Source organism: Myotis lucifugus, unplaced genomic scaffold (genome assembly GCF_000147115.1).
Source record: "Myotis lucifugus unplaced genomic scaffold, Myoluc2.0 scaffold_9385, whole genome shotgun sequence".
Lineage (NCBI taxonomy): Eukaryota > Metazoa > Chordata > Mammalia > Chiroptera > Vespertilionidae > Myotis > Myotis lucifugus.
This window is the reverse complement of record NW_005880433.1, coordinates 1-6,356: the sequence shown is the minus strand read 5'-3', so window position 1 is coordinate 6,356 and position 6,356 is coordinate 1. Positions and strand designations below refer to the sequence as shown.

Here is a 6,356-nt window from a genome sequence, read left to right as displayed (position 1 = left end):
TTCTTTCTAATGTCTATTATTCCTTAGCTCAGAGGAGGCCCATCTTGGAGAGCCATGTGACTTATACTGAAACATTACTGTATCCCTGTTACTCTGAACTCTCCTTCTACTGTGCTTTTGCCAATAATCAGAGACATGTGTTCCACTAAGCACACATTTCTCTCCTGCCCATTTTAAATCTCCATCTCTTTCAGGGTGCTTTGAAGTTAGTGTTGAAACTTGTCATCTTATAATAATTCCCATGGCAACAAGCTGTGTGAAGACAAACAAACACAGGGTTAAGACTTCACTGCAGGAATCAAGCAGATGGAATAATCAAGCTGTGAGGGAGAAAACCTTTATTTAAACATAAATATCTTCCAGAAGAGAATGAAGCAATGAGAAAGTGACCACAAGCAGCTCAGAATGGAAAGAAGGGACTATTTGCTTATACCATTTTACCTCTCCGGTTGACCTCAGCGCCAAGCCTGTCTCTCAATAGAGCCCACGGAGGAGAACATAATGTCGGCCCAGAGCACTTATCAAAGAGAGAAAACCATGCACAGGGCTCCAGTTGGTGGCTGAGACTCACCCAGCATGGGTATGCCTAACTTTGCCCCTTGTACAGCAGAAGTAGAAGGAGGTTCATCGGTGTAAATTCAGAGAGAAGTCACCTTATCAAAGCTTGGTGGCCATGCAGCTCTAAGCCAGGCTGCTGGAGCTCTGCAGTCTCAGAGGAGGTGAGGGCAGGTGGCCAAGTGAATTCCACAACCTCAAGCATGGTGTGGCCTTAGGGAAGCCATGGTCTAACCAGGGTGGAGTGGGATGTAATACTGGGCTGAGTACTTGCTGAGGGTTGAATTGTGTCCTTTCCAGATTCATATGTTAAAGTCCTCACCCGTAGGATCTCAGAATGTGACCTCATTTGGAAATAGGGTCATTGTAGATGTAATTGAGATGAGGTTATATTGAAGTAGGATGGGCTCCATATGACCTGTGTCCTTATATAAAGGGAAAATTTGGCCCAGCCAGGGTGGCTCAGTGGTTGAGCATTGACCCAGTAACCAAGAGGTCAGTAGTTCAATTCCTGGTCAGGGTACATGTTCAATGCCCAGTAGGGGATATGCAGGAGGCAACCAATTGATGTTTCTCATTGATGTTTCTATCTCTCTATCCCCATTCCTTTCCCTTTCTCTAAAATCAATAAAATATACATATATACATATATATATAAAATTTGCACGCAGACATGCACACTGGGAGAACGCCACGTGAAGATGAAGGCAGAAGTTGGGTGATACATCTACAAGCCAAGGAACACCAAAGATTGCCAGAAAACCACCAGAAGCTCAGGGAGAGGCCTGGAACAGGCTATCCCTCACTCCTTCAGGAGGAACCAACGCTACCAACACCTTGATCTTAGACTTCTAGCTTCCATAACTGTGAGACAATACATTTTTATTGGTTAAGCCACCCAGTTTGTGGTACTATTACAGCAGTTCTAGGAGATGGTCACAGCACTTTTCCTGGAAGCTGCTCCCCAGGTTGCAGACACATGGTGCTGCTTCCTACCCTAGAGCCAAAGCAAACATCAGGCTGAGCAGTCACCATTAAACCCTGCCCCTGCAGACCTCTCTAGACTTACCAGTGCCGAGTACAGTACTGCGTGACTGAATGCTATTTGGACCATTCCTCAGAAGGTAAAGGGAGCAGGAAATCCTCATCGCTGCTCTGTCAGAATCAATGACAGATGCAGATGAAGCAGACAAGGAGAGGCAGAGGTTGATGTTGGCTCTCTTTAAACCCTACTACGTTAGAAAAGCCAACTTTTGCGTAGTGAAAAAATTCTCCAAGACCAACTCTCCAAGAAAACAAGTTCCCTTTCATGCTCAGAAGAATACAGGTTAAATTCCATTTGTAACGAGATCATATAATTACCCTATTTTAGAGGCTACTGCTTCATGGATGATGAAAAACAGTACACATGTTTCAGAGAGCTGGCATTATCGAGCATCTCCTGACAGCCACTGCTATGTCCTGGGACCATAGTGGTGAGCAAAAGGGCCCTCAGAGAGCATGCAGTCTAGTTAGTGTGGGCACCAGCTTCCAAGGGTCTCCTAATATACCTCTGAAACCAGATACAATTAGAATCCAAATGATGCCTGTTCAGTTAAATTTGATGACACACAAAATATTGTAAAAGGTGTTAGAAGAGATACAAAGACAGTTTTCTTTCTTTAAAAGTTTATAATCTAGTTAGGAGAAAAGACCATGTGTAAAAAGCTCTATTGCTATTAATTCTGTTATCAGTTCAACGTAGCTGTGGAAGCAATGCCATAAGACAGTGCATAATTCATTGACAGGTGGATTTTAAAGAAGTAATTGTGAAAGGAGTTCGTAGAGGGAAAAGTTCCTTCAATCAGGGCTGATAGGAGTGGCTTTACGGGAAGCATTTATGCTGGGTCTTGAAGACCAGCTAGGATTTGGGCAGAGGGAGAGGAGAAGAGAGAGATGGGAAATGAGAACTAAGCTGAGAGGCGAGGGGGTGCAGGGTATATTTGAAGGACCCCAAGTCAGCCAGCATGGAGTAGTAGAGACAGGGCTGAAACAAGGCTTGACTTTTAGAAATACTTTTCCAAAAAGATTTTTTTACTTTCTTAAAAGCAGTAGTACAAGCAGAACCACCACCACCATGATAATTTATTTTTTAAATTGAATTTATGGGGTGACATTGGTTAGTAAAATTAAATAGGTTTCAGGTGTACAATTTTTATTTGTGATGTATAATGAGTTGTTTGTGCATACACCTGGATGCCTCCTACCTTTTCCACAGCACTGGTGATCTCCCAACCACTTTTGGCCACCAGCTTTTTGAAAGCCTCCACATTGTCATCACTCAGGGATACCTAAAATGCAAATATTTAAAAAGCTGTGAGTTCAATGCACAGATATGGGAATATTTTCTGCTTAGAAAATGGGTACTTTTAGAGCCAAAGTGATTATGTTGAGCTTAAAACTATGCTACAGGTAACAACTTCTGTCTCAAACTCTTAATTCAGAATTCAGACAAGGTAACCTGAGGCCTGTATGTTTAGCAAATTAATATGATTTTAGTTGGTGTGCTAAGCAAAGACAAGATTGCCCTTCAGTATAACTTATTAATAAACTTGGATTTTCCTTTACACTTTATGGCCCCAAACATGAAAACAACTAATACTTTGTTGCTGTGTGATAAAAATGCAAGCTGGTGGGCATGTTTTCAGCAAAAATCGTGCTAAGACAATGTCCCCATGCAGCTCAGATGCATTTGAAGGCAGAGCATTCTGCGTTTGTAATTTGGGAACTGTACCTACAGCTCAAACAAGGCAGCAAAGCAACTGGTTGGTAACCAGTTACTGACAGCTTGGTTCTGTTTCATGGTGAGATGACTGGTTGCTATGATTCACCTTTTCATCTAACCTGCGTAAGCACAACCTGAATCATTTAAACAGGGAGTTTCTGTGTTTGCAATGATGTGATCTTTACACGAAGCACTCCAAATCATAAAACTGTCACCTGGTTGCGAATATCCCAGTGTACGCAAAGTGGAATCTCTTGTTTGTGGGAAATAACATATTTTCTGGGGGGGAAAAATAAAAATGTTAAATAACAGCTTTCTTCCCTGTATTTAGCACACAACAGTAACCATGACACACACTTTCTTGAGCTGAAATCAGCAGTTTAAAATGCTGCTTTTACTGGTGGAACAATCAGGAAGAACAATTTTCATCACTGTCAGAAAACATCAGACCTTCTCTCCTTTCATTACGTGGGACTAGACACCCAGAGAGCAGCTCTTTGTTATGCAATTTGCAAGGTAAGATCTTACACCATAAAATCCTTATACCTAGGCCCCTTACCTGCCCAGACGAATTCTCTTGCGTGCAATAGCTCCACAATACCGTCTAAAATCATCCTTTATTAAAAAACAAACAAAAAACAACAACAACAAAGTAAAATCAATAAATTTCTAATACTTTAGTGCTATAATCTTAAGTCTCTCTCTTTCCAAGTCAGCTGAAGAAGCTAACTGGGACCCAGTGTCTGTGTGAATGCTGCTCAGGTGAGAGTTGTCAATAAGGCAACTGCAAGTAGTTCCCATGAACGTGGAGCAGCACAGAGATGCGGATGTAAAGTGGGAGAAGAGAATCAGAAATGGGAAAGGAAGACACTATGCTTCCAATAGCAGTGCATGGCCCAGTTGAGGTGCGATAGGCAGGGCCCCCAGTGAGACAGTATAGGGGTAATATCTGGACTCCATCTTGGAGGCCTGACTATGGCTCCTTGCTTAGGAACCTTCCCATAGTTGAAATTAACCTAATCACATCCTTAAAGGGAAGAATGCACAATAGATCCCTTCTTAACATCGTGTTCTGCAAAATAGTTGCTTTGTCTATTAAGTGGTAACTAGAATATTTGCCCAAGCATTATTTTAGGCCCTTTGAGTGGTCCACTGACCATGGAAAATATCTGTGACTACCCCGGGATCAACCACCGCCAGGTGACGATCATGGGACAACTGACCTCCTCCTCATCCCCAAGCCCGACACCCACCCCAAGCCATCCACAAGAACCCTCCGGGAGCTCGACCTCTCTTTTCTGGTCAACTCCCTTGTGCACAAGCTCTTTTCAATAAATTCTATCTGCTTGATCTTGTTCTGAGTGCTCATTTTTATGACATTACAACTCAAGGACCTGGCATTTCAACAAAAGATTAGAGTAATTTGGAGGAAAAAAGAAAAAGTCCATGGTGCTAATAACTTACCTTAGATATGGGTTTGATTTTGGGAAATGTGACCAGTTCTTCCTTATCATCGACAGCTTTATAAATGAGAAAAGCACTGTTGATATGACGGCCCAGGCCCTCGGACCACTCCTGGCAGTCAAAGGCCTCCACGCGCACTCCCACTTCGACACTGCAGAGGGCGACACAGGGCGGTGGGCAGAGAACCAGAGCTCACTGGGCCTCCTCTGCCCACCACCTCCTCCTCCAAGCACGGAAGAAAATGAGGGTACTGGTTTTTCCTCTGTGGTTTGCAAATCTATGCAATGGTTAAAATCCATTTCTCCAGGTCGACAGATCAGATGTGCAAGCCCTGAGGGCATTTCGGCTTTACTTTCCCACTTTCTGGTGGGAAAAAGGCCAATTGTGAGTTTGTATATATTCATGAACATATTTTGGTAATGGGGAGGGGAGTTTAAATTATGCCAAAGTCAAGTTTTCTCCCCTCAAAATAATAATTCTGTGATTAAAAAGCATCAAACACTGAAATTGGACAGGAAATACATATATTCCTTTTTACATTTAAAAATAAAAAATACTAAAAAAATACAAAATTAAATCTTTTCTTTGTATATTAAGAGTAATAAAAGTAACTGGAAAGTGGCTTGGACTTCATGGTTGACCACACAGTCACTGGGACTCTTTTGAGAATGAAAGGAAGAGTTAATAATTACAACAGGTATAAACCAGTACCATTCTGGTCAACTGAGACATACAGTCACTCTTTTTTTTTTTTTTAATATATTTTATTGATTTTTTACAGAGAGGAAGGGAGAGAGATAGAGAGCCAGAAACATCGATGAGAGAGAAACATCGATCAGCCGCCTCCTGCACATCTCCCACTGGGGATGTGCCCGCAACCAAGGTACATGCCCTTGACCGGAATCGAACCTGGGACCCCTCAGTCCGCAGGCCGACGCTCTATCCGCTGAGCCAAACCGGTTTCGGCTACAGTCACTCTTATAAAAACCAACCTACCACAATTTACTCAGTATAAGGAGGCCTCTAGTAGAATACAGGGTTAAAATGTGTACAAATTTTGAAAACTGAATGGGAAAAAAAAAAAAGAAAGAACTTGGTGATTTTAAACTAGTCCCTATATTCACCTCCAGATTGAAATAGAAATTTTAAAACATATTTATGTGCAAGTTCGAATTCGTTTATAGCAGCCGAAGACCACTACACACACTTTACCAGGTCTGAAACGTATTGTTGACAATGGCATTGAAGACAAGACGATCTCCCACTGTGGATGGTCCTCGGAACTTAAACATGTCCACAGACTTCAGAACCGGGTGCGCCCGACAGAGGCGGCTGTTGACACAAAAGGAAGGAGAGGAGAAATAGATCATTCTCCGAAATATTTTCAGGGACTGCTGATTCGCTTCACAGGCACAACAGACCAGTGTCCCGTGTACTTTCTAAGCAAACATCTTTTAACTCTAGTGAAACAAATGACTAGATCATGTGTGTTGAGAGTGGTTCTGTACACCGCCTGCAAATGCTTTGGGAAATACCATGTCCCCCAGCCGTGGGGTCTTTACCAAGATGCTGT

At 42.5% G+C, this 6,356-nt stretch overlaps 1 long non-coding RNA gene across 1 annotated transcript; it reads left to right on the top strand.

The window, feature by feature from the left end:
* Nucleotides 1–1,310: 1,310 nt before the first annotated feature.
* Nucleotides 1,311–4,669, top strand: LOC106696113. Its single transcript, XR_002827930.1, has 2 exons — nucleotides 1,311–1,421; nucleotides 3,651–4,669. It is a non-coding gene; the product is annotated as an uncharacterized LOC106696113 (long non-coding RNA).
* Nucleotides 4,670–6,356: the final 1,687 nt, after the last annotated feature.